This window comes from Gasterosteus aculeatus, chromosome 11, assembly GCF_964276395.1.
Source record: "Gasterosteus aculeatus chromosome 11, fGasAcu3.hap1.1, whole genome shotgun sequence".
NCBI classification, from domain to species: domain Eukaryota; kingdom Metazoa; phylum Chordata; class Actinopteri; order Perciformes; family Gasterosteidae; genus Gasterosteus; species Gasterosteus aculeatus.
In genome coordinates this window covers 650,545-664,521 of record NC_135699.1, presented here as the reverse complement: position 1 = coordinate 664,521, position 13,977 = coordinate 650,545, and the positions used below count along the sequence as shown (strand labels likewise).

The window sequence follows — 13,977 nt, the reverse complement described above, 5'->3', positions numbered from 1 at the left end:
ATTCTCTCTGGCACTACAGCATAGTTTTCTTCACTGTTCATTTCCGTTATTTGCTCTTATTACATGAATAAGAAAGCCGAAAATATGAAAGGAGGGGCTTAAAAAGGTCAATGTCACCCGAATGAAAAAACGAAAGGTAGCTAAAACTAATAACTTGGTATTTACACTGGAAGGAAATGTTGTGGCGTACCAGATTCTTGGTGAACTTCATTAGTTTCGTCTTCCATATGTAGGTACCTACTTTTATACCAGCATAAGAAGTTTTTAAGAGTCGTGACCCGTTTTCATGTGGTGTGAAGTTATTGGATTAAACTGGTTAGCAACTAGCGTCACAAAAAGTTCTCAAAATATCCATGAAACCCTCTGAATTTAAAAGTGGGCCTGCACATTCTTTGAAAGAACAAGGATTATGTGAATACACAGAGAATGGATTTTGATGTTTTCCTTCAGCAGCCCAACATCCCATTCGTCCTTTCCAAATAGAGTGATGACGCCCAACGTGGGGCTCGAACCCACGACCCTGAGATTAAGAGTCTCATGCTCTACCGACTGAGCTAGCCGGGCACTCTGACGTTTCCCATCGTGGACGGACCCAACCCATTTCTTCTGAAATATTGCAATTCTCTCTGACACTACAGCATAGTTTCTCTTGACTGTTCATTTTCGTTATTTGCTTTTATTACATGAATACGAAAGCCGATGCCAACCCATTTCTTCTGAAATACTGCAATTCTCTCTGGCACTACAGCATAGTTTCTCTTGACTGTTCATTTCCGTTATTTGCTCTTATTACATGAATACGAAAGCCGGACCCAACCCATTTCTTCTGAAATACTGCAATTCTCTCTGGCACTACAGCATAGTTTTCTTCACTGTTCATTTCCGTTATTTGCTCTTATTACATGAATAAGAAAGCCGAAAATATGAAAGGAGGGGCTTAAAAAGGTCAATGTCACCCGAATGAAAAAACGAAAGGTAGCTAAAACTAATAACTTGGTATTTACACTGGAAGGAAATGTTGTGGCGTACCAGATTCTTGGTGAACTTCATTAGTTTCGTCTTCCATATGTAGGTACCTACTTTTATGCTAACATAAGAAGTTTTTAAGAGTCGTGACCCGTTTTCATGTGGCGTGAAGTTATTGGATTAAACTGGTTAGCAACTAGCGTCACAAAAAGTTCTCAAAATATCCATGAAACCCTCCGAATTTAAAAATGGGCCTGCACATACTTTGCAAGAACAAGGATTGTGTGAAGGCTCATAGAGAATGGATTTTGATGTTTTCCTTCAGCAGTCCAACATCCCATTCGTCCTTTCCAAATAGAGTGATGACGCCCAACGTGGGGCTCGAACCCACGACCCTGAGATTAAGAGTCTCATGCTCTACCGACTGAGCTAGCCGGGCACTCTGACGTGTCCCATCGTGGACGGACCCAACCCATTTCTTCTGAAATACTGCAATTCTCTCTGGCACTACACCATAGTTTCTCTTGACTGTTCATTTCCGTTATTTGCTCTTATTACATGAATACGAAAGCCGGACCCAACCCATTTCTTCTGAAATACTGCAATTCTCTCTGGCACTACAGCATAGTTTCTCTTCACTGTTCATTTCCGTTATTTGCTCTTATTACATGAATAAGAAAGCCGAAAATATGAAAGGAGGGGCTTAAAAAGGTCAATTTTACCCGAATAAAAAAACGAAAGGTAGCTAAAACTAATAACTTGGTATTTACACTGGAAGGAAATTTTGTGGCGGACAAGATTCTTTTTGAACTTCATTAGTTTCGTCTTCCATATGTAGGTACCTACTTTTATACCAGCATAAGAAGTTTTTAAGAATCGTGACCCGTTTTCATGTGGCGTGAAGTTATTGGATTAAACTGGTTAGCAACTAGCGTCACAAAAAGTTCTCAAAATATCCATGAAACCCTCCGAATTTAAAAGTGGGCCTGCACATACTTTGCAAGAAAAAGGATTATGTGAAGGCTCATAGAGAATGGATTTTGATGTTTTCCTTCAGCAGTCCAACATCCCATTCGTCCTTTCCAAATAGAGTGATGACGCCCAACGTGGGGCTTGAACCCACGACCCTGAGATTAAGAGTCTCATGCTCTACCGACTGAGCTAGCCGGGCACTCTGACGTTTCCCATCGTGGACGGACCCAACCCATTTCTTCTGAAATATTGCAATTCTCTCTGACACTACAGCATAGTTTCTCTTGACTGTTCATTTTCGTTATTTGCTTTTATTACATGAATACGAAAGCCGATGCCAACCCATTTCTTCTGAAATACTGCAATTCTCTCTGGCACTACAGCATAGTTTCTCTTGACTGTTCATTTTCGTTATTTGCTTTTATTACATGAATACGAAAGCCGATGCCAACCCATTTCTTCTGAAATACTGCAATTCTCTCTGGCACTACAGCATAGTTTCTCTTGACTGTTCATTTCCGTTATTTGCTCTTATTACATGAATACGAAAGCCGGACCCAACCCATTTCTTCTGAAATACTGCAATTCTCTCTGGCACTACAGCATAGTTTTCTTCACTGTTCATTTCCGTTATTTGCTCTTATTACATGAATAAGAAAGCCAAAAATATGAAAGGAGGGGCCTAAAAAGGTCAATGTCACCCGAATGAAAAAACGAAAGGTAGCTAAAACTAATAACTTGGTATTTACACTGGAAGGAAATCTTGTGGCGGACCAGATTCTTTTTGAACTTCATTAGTTTCGTCTTCCATATGTAGGTACCTACTTTTATACCAGCATAAGAAGTTTTTAAGAGTCGTGACCCGTTTTCATGTGGTGTGAAGTTATTGGATTAAACTGGTTAGCAAATGGCGTCACAAAAAGTTCTCAAAATATCCATGAAACCCTCCGAATTTAAAAGTGGGCCTGCACATACTTTGCAAGAACAAGGATTGTGTGAAGGCTCATAGAGAATGGATTTTGATGTTTTCCTTCAGCAGTCCAACATCCCATTCGTCCTTTCCAAATAGAGTGATGACGCCCAACGTGGGGCTCGAACCCACTACCCTGAGATTAAGAGTCTCATGCTCTACCGACTGAGCTAGCCGGGCACTCTGACGTGTCCCATCGTGGACGGACCCAACCCATTTCTTCTGAAATACTGCAATTCTCTCTGGCACTACAGCATAGTTTCTCTTGACTGTTCATTTGCGTTATTTGCTCTTATTACATGAATACGAAAGCCGGACCCAACCCATTTCTTCTGAAATACTGCAATTCTCTCTGGCACTACAGCATAGTTTTCTTCACTGTTCATTTCCGTTATTTGCTCTTATTACATGAATAAGAAAGCCGAAAATATGAAAGGAGGGGCTTAAAAAGGTCAATTTTACCCGAATAAAAAAACGAAAGGTAGCTAAAACTAATAACTTGGTATTTACACTGGAAGGAAATTTTGTGGCGGACAAGATTCTTTTTGAACTTCATTAGTTTCGTCTTCCATATGTAGGTACCTACTTTTATACCAGCATAAGAAGTTTTTAAGAATCGTGACCCGTTTTCATGTGGCGTAAAGTTATTGGATTAAACTGGTTAGCAAATAGCGTCACAAAAAGTTCTCAAAATATCCATGAAACCCTCCGAATTTAAAAGTGGGCCTGCACATACTTTGCAAGAAAAAGGATTATGTGAAGGTTCATAGAGAATGGATTTTGATGTTTTCCTTCAGCAGTCCAACATCCCATTCGTCCTTTCCAAATAGAGTGATGACGCCCAACGTTGGGCTCGAACCCACGACCCTGAGATTAAGAGTCTCATGCTCTACCGACTGAGCTAGCCGGGCACTCTGACGTGTCCCATCGTGGACGGACCCAACCCATTTCTTCTGAAATACTGCAATTCTCTCTGGCACTACAGCATAGTTTCTCTTGACTGTTCATTTGCGTTATTTGCTCTTATTACATGAATACGAAAGCCGGACCCAACCCATTTCTTCTGAAATACTGCAATTCTCTCTGGCACTACAGCATAGTTTTCTTCACTGTTCATTTCCGTTATTTGCTCTTATTACATGAATAAGAAAGCCGAAAATATGAAAGGAGGGGCTTAAAAAGGTCAATGTCACCCGAATGAAAAAACGAAAGGTAGCTAAAACTAATAACTTGGTATTTACACTGGAAGGAAATGTTGTGGCGTACCAGATTCTTGGTGAACTTCATTAGTTTCGTCTTCCATATGTAGGTACCTACTTTTATACCAGCATAAGAAGTTTTTAAGAGTCGTGACCCGTTTTCATGTGGTGTGAAGTTATTGGATTAAACTGGTTAGCAACTAGCGTCACAAAAAGTTCTCAAAATATCCATGAAACCCTCTGAATTTAAAAGTGGGCCTGCACATTCTTTGAAAGAACAAGGATTATGTGAAGGCACACAGAGAATGGATTTTGATGTTTTCCTTCAGCAGTCCAACATCCCATTCGTCCTTTCCAAATAGAGTGATGACGCCCAACGTGGGGCTCGAACCCACGACCCTGAGATTAAGAGTCTCATGCTCTACCGACTGAGCTAGCCGGGCACTCTGACGTGTCCCATCGTGGACGGACCCAACCCATTTCTTCTGAAATACTGCAATTCTCTCTGGCACTACAGCATAGTTTCTCTTGACTGTTCATTTGCGTTATTTGCTCTTATTACATGAATACGAAAGCCGGACCCAACCCATTTCTTCTGAAATACTGCAATTCTCTCTGGCACTACAGCATAGTTTTCTTCACTGTTCATTTCCGTTATTTGCTCTTATTACATGAATAAGAAAGCCGAAAATATGAAAGGAGGGGCTTAAAAAGGTCAATGTCACCCGAATGAAAAAACGAAAGGTAGCTAAAACTAATAACTTGGTATTTACACTGGAAGGAAATGTTGTGGCGTACCAGATTCTTGGTGAACTTCATTAGTTTCGTCTTCCATATGTAGGTACCTACTTTTATACCAGCATAAGAAGTTTTTAAGAGTCGTGACCCGTTTTCATGTGGTGTGAAGTTATTGGATTAAACTGGTTAGCAACTAGCGTCACAAAAAGTCCTCAAAATATCCATGAAACCCTCTGAATTTAAAAGTGGGCCTGCACATTCTTTGAAAGAACAAGGATTATGTGAATACACAGAGAATGGATTTTGATGTTTTCCTTCAGCAGCCCAACATCCCATTCGTCCTTTCCAAATAGAGTGATGACGCCCAACGTGGGGCTCGAACCCACGACCCTGAGATTAAGAGTCTCATGCTCTACCGACTGAGCTAGCCGGGCACTCTGACGTTTCCCATCGTGGACGGACCCAACCCATTTCTTCTGAAATATTGCAATTCTCTCTGACACTACAGCATAGTTTCTCTTGACTGTTCATTTTCGTTATTTGCTTTTATTACATGAATACGAAAGCCGATGCCAACCCATTTCTTCTGAAATACTGCAATTCTCTCTGGCACTACAGCATAGTTTCTCTTGACTGTTCATTTCCGTTATTTGCTCTTATTACATGAATACGAAAGCCGGACCCAACCCATTTCTTCTGAAATACTGCAATTCTCTCTGGCACTACAGCATAGTTTTCTTCACTGTTCATTTCCGTTATTTGCTCTTATTACATGAATAAGAAAGCCGAAAATATGAAAGGAGGGGCTTAAAAAGGTCAATGTCACCCGAATGAAAAAACGAAAGGTAGCTAAAACTAATAACTTGGTATTTACACTGGAAGGAAATGTTGTGGCGTACCAGATTCTTGGTGAACTTCATTAGTTTCGTCTTCCATATGTAGGTACCTACTTTTATGCTAACATAAGAAGTTTTTAAGAGTCGTGACCCGTTTTCATGTGGCGTGAAGTTATTGGATTAAACTGGTTAGCAACTAGCGTCACAAAAAGTTCTCAAAATATCCATGAAACCCTCCGAATTTAAAAATGGGCCTGCACATACTTTGCAAGAACAAGGATTGTGTGAAGGCTCATAGAGAATGGATTTTGATGTTTTCCTTCAGCAGTCCAACATCCCATTCGTCCTTTCCAAATAGAGTGATGACGCCCAACGTGGGGCTCGAACCCACGACCCTGAGATTAAGAGTCTCATGCTCTACCGACTGAGCTAGCCGGGCACTCTGACGTGTCCCATCGTGGACGGACCCAACCCATTTCTTCTGAAATACTGCAATTCTCTCTGGCACTACACCATAGTTTCTCTTGACTGTTCATTTCCGTTATTTGCTCTTATTACATGAATACGAAAGCCGGACCCAACCCATTTCTTCTGAAATACTGCAATTCTCTCTGGCACTACAGCATAGTTTCTCTTCACTGTTCATTTCCGTTATTTGCTCTTATTACATGAATAAGAAAGCCGAAAATATGAAAGGAGGGGCTTAAAAAGGTCAATTTTACCCGAATAAAAAAACGAAAGGTAGCTAAAACTAATAACTTGGTATTTACACTGGAAGGAAATTTTGTGGCGGACAAGATTCTTTTTGAACTTCATTAGTTTCGTCTTCCATATGTAGGTACCTACTTTTATACCAGCATAAGAAGTTTTTAAGAATCGTGACCCGTTTTCATGTGGCGTGAAGTTATTGGATTAAACTGGTTAGCAACTAGCGTCACAAAAAGTTCTCAAAATATCCATGAAACCCTCCGAATTTAAAAGTGGGCCTGCACATACTTTGCAAGAAAAAGGATTATGTGAAGGCTCATAGAGAATGGATTTTGATGTTTTCCTTCAGCAGTCCAACATCCCATTCGTCCTTTCCAAATAGAGTGATGACGCCCAACGTGGGGCTTGAACCCACGACCCTGAGATTAAGAGTCTCATGCTCTACCGACTGAGCTAGCCGGGCACTCTGACGTTTCCCATCGTGGACGGACCCAACCCATTTCTTCTGAAATATTGCAATTCTCTCTGACACTACAGCATAGTTTCTCTTGACTGTTCATTTTCGTTATTTGCTTTTATTACATGAATACGAAAGCCGATGCCAACCCATTTCTTCTGAAATACTGCAATTCTCTCTGGCACTACAGCATAGTTTCTCTTGACTGTTCATTTTCGTTATTTGCTTTTATTACATGAATACGAAAGCCGATGCCAACCCATTTCTTCTGAAATACTGCAATTCTCTCTGGCACTACAGCATAGTTTCTCTTGACTGTTCATTTCCGTTATTTGCTCTTATTACATGAATACGAAAGCCGGACCCAACCCATTTCTTCTGAAATACTGCAATTCTCTCTGGCACTACAGCATAGTTTTCTTCACTGTTCATTTCCGTTATTTGCTCTTATTACATGAATAAGAAAGCCAAAAATATGAAAGGAGGGGCCTAAAAAGGTCAATGTCACCCGAATGAAAAAACGAAAGGTAGCTAAAACTAATAACTTGGTATTTACACTGGAAGGAAATCTTGTGGCGGACCAGATTCTTTTTGAACTTCATTAGTTTCGTCTTCCATATGTAGGTACCTACTTTTATACCAGCATAAGAAGTTTTTAAGAGTCGTGACCCGTTTTCATGTGGTGTGAAGTTATTGGATTAAACTGGTTAGCAAATGGCGTCACAAAAAGTTCTCAAAATATCCATGAAACCCTCCGAATTTAAAAGTGGGCCTGCACATACTTTGCAAGAACAAGGATTGTGTGAAGGCTCATAGAGAATGGATTTTGATGTTTTCCTTCAGCAGTCCAACATCCCATTCGTCCTTTCCAAATAGAGTGATGACGCCCAACGTGGGGCTCGAACCCACGACCCTGAGATTAAGAATGTGATGCTCTACCGACTGAGCTAGCCGGGCACTCTGACGTGTCCCATCGTGGACGGATCCAACCCATTTCTTCTGAAATACTGCAATTCTCTCTGGCACTACAGCATAGTTTCTCTTCACTGTTCATTTTCGTTAATTGCTCTTATTACACGAATAAGAAAGCCGAAAATATGAAAGGAGGGGCTTAGAAAGGTCAATGTCACCGGATGAAAAAACAAAAGTGAGCTAAAACTAATAAACTAACTTGGTTTGTAAAAACAAAATATATAAATAAAATAAATATCACTTTCCCTCCACTGCTGGGACCAGTGACAGAATACTCAAAATCTCTCCGAGAAAACCTCCTTCCTTCCTCTCTCCTCCCACTGTCTCTGTGTATCTCTCCCACTGCTGTCTAATCATACCTCTGTTCAGCTCAACATAGGGGCCTTTGATAGCACCGGCTACTCCAGGCTACAATTCGTCAGCCATGACGTCAATGCATCCAAACATATAGGGCTGTGTGTAGAAGAGAACCTTACTGTGGGTGGGTTAGCTGGGCCTGCTTCACCCATGACTTTTAGCTTCCCATGGTTTTTGAGTACAGTGAATAAAAAAACAAAGTTATGAATGCTGGAAAGGTGAGGAGAGGGTGCACATTACAAAAAACAACATTGAACGATCAAATGACTGGCAGCATTTGTTCACAAACAAAACATGGAGAATCAATGTAAAACATCTTAATTAAAGTTCAAAAACCATACATTTACGGAAACTTTCATTAAATCACTGTTACATCACTGATTGGTTGAGGCCAGATGCGCAACATTTCATTATTACATTACATTACATGTAATTTAGCTGACGCTTTTCATCCAAGGCAACTAAGTGCATTTCAACCATAAGAATACAAACTCAGAAGAACAAGACACAAGAAAGTGCAATTTCATCAAATAACCCAATTTACATCTTCAAAAGCAGTGCAGCATTGTACTGGACTGCATTATGTTTGATGTAGTGAATAAGGATTTATCTTAAAAATACAAAGAAAACCAAAATTATTACTATGGATATGAACTTTATATTACGTGCAACATATTTAATTACAGATCATTGTTGTTATTAAATACATAAATAAATTTGCATGTTATTTAAGGATGCAGTAAAGATACTGTATCAATAAGACATAAATCAATAACCTTTTCATGTATGTATATATATATATATATATATATGTGTGTGTTAATGTCTCTGGGAAATGTTTCTTGACAACCTCACGATATTTGGTCATGCTTTGATTCTTTCATCTTTTGGTTGCTGCCAGATGTCCCGCAAAAGTTTGAGCCAATGGAAATTGTGGTCAATCTGCGTAATGTGACCTGATTTAGCAGGATATGAGACCCAATGGCAGGCATTGAGTATAACTGTACAGACATCGCTGTCTGGTCTCGATGAGGATCGTCGGTGGACATGATCCTCTCCTGGGTAATTCGGTATGGTATATTTCAAGATAATTGGAAGGTGAACCTTCTGCATCTTTATCTTTTATTGGTGCAAAGGACCAGTATATAAACATATACACACCTCTTCAGACTTGACTAAAAGACTAACAAATTGCAGCATTTAAATTGTACTTATAATGCCACTTATCTATAGCAAATTGTAAATTGGCTTATTTGATGAAATTGCACTTTCTTGATTCTCGCTCTTCTGAGTTTGTATCCCTATGGTTGAATGCACTTATTGTAAGTCCCTTTGGATAAAAGCCTCAGCTAAATGACATGTAATGTAATGTAATATATGATGGTAGACACATACGATTTATAGAAATAATTAGAGAAAGGTTTACATATACCATGATCTTTACATTTAATCTGAGGAAACCAGTCACGACGGGGTGGCGGAAGCAGGACTTAATCTCTTCAATCATTGAATCGGCTGTTCAATCCCCTGCCCCACTAGTGCCCATGTCGATGTGTCCTTGGGCTAGACACTTAACCACAAATGAGTCCCAAAGCTATGACTGTGTGTGAATTTTAATTACTTATGGGCAGGTGGAACTGTGTCTGGTAGCTACTATCATCAGTGAAAATCGATAATTTGTAGTGTCACAGTTAGTATTGACCAAAGGTGCAAGAACCATATCATCAACCCCTCATGATGAGGTAAATCCTCAAAGACCACCAATGTTGGTCACGGAGTCCCACAAGGTTCTGTACTTGGACCGATTTTATTTACCCTCTATATGCTTCCTTTGGGCGATCTTATCAGGAAACACCGCATAAACTTCCATTGTTATGCAGACGATACTCAACTGTATCTGTCGATCAAGCCAGAAGAGACGGACCAGCTAGTTAGACTTCAAGAATGTCATCAAAACTTGGATGACCAGCAACTTCCTGATGCTAAACGGAAGTTATCCTGATAGGCCCAGAGCGCCTTCGAAGCCAGCTGTCACGTGATACGGTTGTTATGGATGGAATTGCTCTGGTACCCAGCAGCACCGTCAGGACTCTGGGAATTCTCTTCGACCAGGATATGACCTTCAACTCGCATATAAAGAAGATTTCAAGGACTGCCTATTTTCATCTACGCAACATTTTAAAAATCAGGAACTTCCTGTCTCAAAGTGATGCAGAAACATTAGTTCATGCGTTTGTCACTTCCAGATTGGACTACTGTAATTCTTTGTTATCGGGCTGCTCTTGTAAATCTCTTAAGCCTCTCCAGTTGATTCAGAATGCTGCAGCACGTGTATTAACAAGAACTAAGAAAAGGGATCATATCACTCCTGTATTAACTTCTCTGCACTAGCTCCCTGTTAAATCAAGAATAGATTTTAAGGTACTTCTCCTCACCTACAAGGCACTTGCTGGTGAGGCATCGTCGTATCTTAAAGAGCTTGTAACACCTTATTGCCCTACAAGGCAGCTGCGCTCCATAGATGCTGGTTACTTGTTGTTCCTATGGTTTTAAAAAGTAGGCTGGGGGCCAGAGCCTTCAGTTATCACGCTCCTCTTTTGTGGAACCAGGTTCCACTTTCAGTCCGAGGGGCAGATTCGGTCAGCTATTTTAAAGTAAAACTTAAAACTTTCCTCTTTGATTCTGCCTATAGTTAGGGCTGGCTCAGGTTAGCCCGGACCAGCCCTTAGTTAAGCTGCTATAGGCTTAGACTGCCGGGGGACTGCTTAGGACACACCGAGCTCCTCTCTCACGCTCTCGTTCTACCATAATTCCCGTTTTATTAATGCACATGACTAATTCAGCTTCTTTCCGGGAGTTTTTTTTTGTGCTTTCTCCCCTAGCAGGTCTCCGTAGATCACAGTTCCTTCTGGACCCTGGTCCTGACACCTGCCGTGGCCCTGCTGACGCCTGCTGCTTCCATCATCATCATCATAATTGTTTTAGATATTAATCATATTACTGTACTCATAAACCAACATTACCCTCTCCTAATGTCTCTGTGCTCTCCCTTCCCACAGGCTTCTGTAGATGGTGGTTCTATCTGATGGTGGTTGCCCCTGCAGTGGTACTGCTGTGCGCCTGGCTTATTACTCACAATTACTTATTGTGACAGAATCATTTCTGTCATAGGAATTGCATGTATTATACATTGTTCATTCTGTACACATGGCATCCATTGTAGTCTGTCCATTCCGGGAGTGGGATCCCTCTTCTGACGTTCTCCCTAAGGCTTCTTCCCTTTTTTCCCTCTTGGGAAGGGTTTTTTCATTTTTTGGGGAGTTTTTCCTGTGCCGATGGAGGGTTTCGGGACAGATGATGTTGTATGTGTACAGAAACTGTAAAGCCCTCTGAGGCAAATTTGTAATTTGCGATTTTGGGCTATACAAAATAAAATGAATTGAATTGAATTGATGCAGAAAACAGTTTTTAGTAGTTTAGCTTTGTAAGTCACAGAAGCATTTTCCTGAGCACTCACATTAACTGATCACTAGCAGGTTTCATTAATCACACCAAGGAATTAGAGCCACTGGGTGTTCCCATGTACTTTAGCCAAGCCCTGCTCAAAAGGCTTGATGGGGCCTGACTGAGTGGACGAGCCTTCCAGTCAATTTAAAGACTACTAGTCAGAACTTGAATCACATGGACAGCTACCGTGCACTCCAGTCAGCTTGCTCCCGTTGAACCAGATGTGAGATTGTTGGGAAAACTTAAACAATTGTTTGTTAGAGTCCCAGTAGTTCAAGCAATATTGCTTTGGAACGCCATAGTCTGTGACCTCACAGAAGACTGAAGACCTAATACAGGGAGACCTACAAAGAGAAATTGGTCCTTGTATATTTAATATAATTCTGCGCAAAAGGACCAAACGCAACAGTTTACAATCAAGCAACTGCCCATGAATTGGTAGTGAGGGCATTCTTACCAGGGTTTTTATATGCAGACAGACAATGAATCAATACAGGCATGTACAGAGAGGGGTTTGGCACTCTGGGGGACTCCAAGTCTAAAGGGATTTTACAAGTTGAATGCACACTCTTAGCTTGTGGAAAAAATGGAACTAAGACAGTTCGTTATCCACAAACAATAGTTACAATATGCCTATTTGGCAGAAATCATCACTTACACTTTTCACTTTCATTTGTCACTTTTTTTTTGCTGGTGCACTTTATTTTAAATTTTTAAACATTTTTAACTTTTAACTTTTATTGCTTTATTTTTAAACTAACCCATAGCCTTATATTTCATTTTATTCTGGGCAGAGTGGAACCCAGGACCTTCTTGCTGTTAGTGCGACAGTGGTAAGCACCACACCACCGTGCTGCCCTTAAGCAGAGTCTTCAAACAAAAATCCACAATAATTCCTATTGTGCTGGTGACCAGTGCTGTAACATGAAAGGTAGACATATTACAAAAGACATATCTTTGCTCTCTATACGTTCACTGTGAATTCCCTAAATACAGATCCTCATTTTATTATAAGCATTTCCTAGAATATACTAGTAATAGACAGCTGATATATTCTTGAAAAAAAGTGTAGTTCAAATATGGTGTGTTCTTGACCAATTGTATTATCATTTCCATGAAATAGCTTATTACTTAATATGCTTTGTCTCACGTTACACACAAAGTCTTTCATTACACACACGCTACACACTACACTCGGGTTACTTCCTCGGCAACCGCACAGTTACTAAGAGACTGATTGCAAGGAGGCTGTGTTTCTATGGTAACGCTAGTGGCTGAGTCATCTTCACCGCAGTGCTTGCTCTCACTAGTGAACATGTGTTTATCTGCTATTTGTGTATTGCTGTTCATTCACTTGGTTTGGGACATGATTCGAATCCTTAATCCCAAGTAATGGGACGTGTCTTCAAAAGGTGTGTCAAACATTGAGGTCTAGTAATACCCCCAAAACCTAATTCAGGCAAGGAAGGGTTATTAATATAGCACATTTCAGCACAAAGGCAATCTCTTTACAATAAAGCATCATACATTCTTGGTCATTACCTTACTCAGATGACATTCATTGATTGTCCGTTAATAAGCAAGGATCGCTAGTTAGCACTACTGTGTTTTCCGTTATCTCCCAAACTCAACGTGCGCTGCCTTGGCGATCGACCCATTGGCACCCCTGCTGTTGTATGTCCACTAATATCAGTTATATAATATAAATGTTGAATGTTTGTAATGATTTTGTACTGTTCAGCTGAGGGTGTTGTATGTTGTGCACGTTTAAAAAAGAAATTTGTGATTTTGGGTTGTGCAGATGAATTAACCACCCATAGTGGGAGTGAGGAGAGACGCCGAAGTCTCCAGGCATGACGGACAAGGTCTAATCACAGGAGCTTGCACAGGCACACTGGCCGCACCGCAGGCATCCTAAAGAAATGCTTGTAAAGTAACTTTATGTAAGATATAAAGTGAGAGATATGTTCTTTCAGGCAAGGTGTAAGCGTGCACATGGTGTTTTTGTGGGACCGTTGTGTCTTCATGAGAGACTGATCATTATTATTACTACCTAAGAGGTGACTGTGTGACATAATGTGAAATACGCACATCTAAACACACGCACACTATTTTCAAGGCGGTTGAGGTAGAAGCTGCAAAGGAGTGGAAGCCCCCTCCCCCACTATCCGTTACGGGGAGTGTTCCTCTATCTCGATTAGGAAATCCCTGCATTATTAATACTATAGCGTGTGCCCTATGGTGGCTAAATTCTGGATTTTTACAAGCTTTGCACTTGACATTTTATGCCTGCAT

At 40.5% G+C, this 13,977-nt stretch overlaps 10 non-coding genes across 10 annotated transcripts; all 10 read right to left on the bottom strand.

The window, feature by feature from the left end:
- Positions 1-491: 491 nt before the first annotated feature.
- Positions 492-564, bottom strand: trnak-cuu (transfer RNA lysine (anticodon CUU)). The gene has a single exon. It is a non-coding gene; the product is annotated as a tRNA-Lys (tRNA).
- Positions 565-1,332: 768 nt separating this feature from the next.
- Positions 1,333-1,405, bottom strand: trnak-cuu (transfer RNA lysine (anticodon CUU)). Its single transcript has one exon. It is a non-coding gene; the product is annotated as a tRNA-Lys (tRNA).
- Positions 1,406-2,064: 659 nt separating this feature from the next.
- trnak-cuu (transfer RNA lysine (anticodon CUU)) lies at positions 2,065-2,137 on the bottom strand. Its single transcript has one exon. It is a non-coding gene; the product is annotated as a tRNA-Lys (tRNA).
- Positions 2,138-3,015: 878 nt separating this feature from the next.
- trnak-cuu (transfer RNA lysine (anticodon CUU)) lies at positions 3,016-3,088 on the bottom strand. Its single transcript has one exon. It is a non-coding gene; the product is annotated as a tRNA-Lys (tRNA).
- A 658-nt stretch (positions 3,089-3,746) lies between these two features.
- trnak-cuu (transfer RNA lysine (anticodon CUU)) lies at positions 3,747-3,819 on the bottom strand. Its single transcript has one exon. It is a non-coding gene; the product is annotated as a tRNA-Lys (tRNA).
- A 658-nt stretch (positions 3,820-4,477) lies between these two features.
- Positions 4,478-4,550, bottom strand: trnak-cuu (transfer RNA lysine (anticodon CUU)). The gene has a single exon. It is a non-coding gene; the product is annotated as a tRNA-Lys (tRNA).
- Positions 4,551-5,206: 656 nt separating this feature from the next.
- On the bottom strand, positions 5,207-5,279 carry trnak-cuu (transfer RNA lysine (anticodon CUU)). The gene has a single exon. It is a non-coding gene; the product is annotated as a tRNA-Lys (tRNA).
- Positions 5,280-6,047: 768 nt separating this feature from the next.
- Positions 6,048-6,120, bottom strand: trnak-cuu (transfer RNA lysine (anticodon CUU)). Its single transcript has one exon. It is a non-coding gene; the product is annotated as a tRNA-Lys (tRNA).
- Positions 6,121-6,779: 659 nt separating this feature from the next.
- On the bottom strand, positions 6,780-6,852 carry trnak-cuu (transfer RNA lysine (anticodon CUU)). Its single transcript has one exon. It is a non-coding gene; the product is annotated as a tRNA-Lys (tRNA).
- An 878-nt stretch (positions 6,853-7,730) lies between these two features.
- trnak-cuu (transfer RNA lysine (anticodon CUU)) lies at positions 7,731-7,803 on the bottom strand. Its single transcript has one exon. It is a non-coding gene; the product is annotated as a tRNA-Lys (tRNA).
- Positions 7,804-13,977: the final 6,174 nt, after the last annotated feature.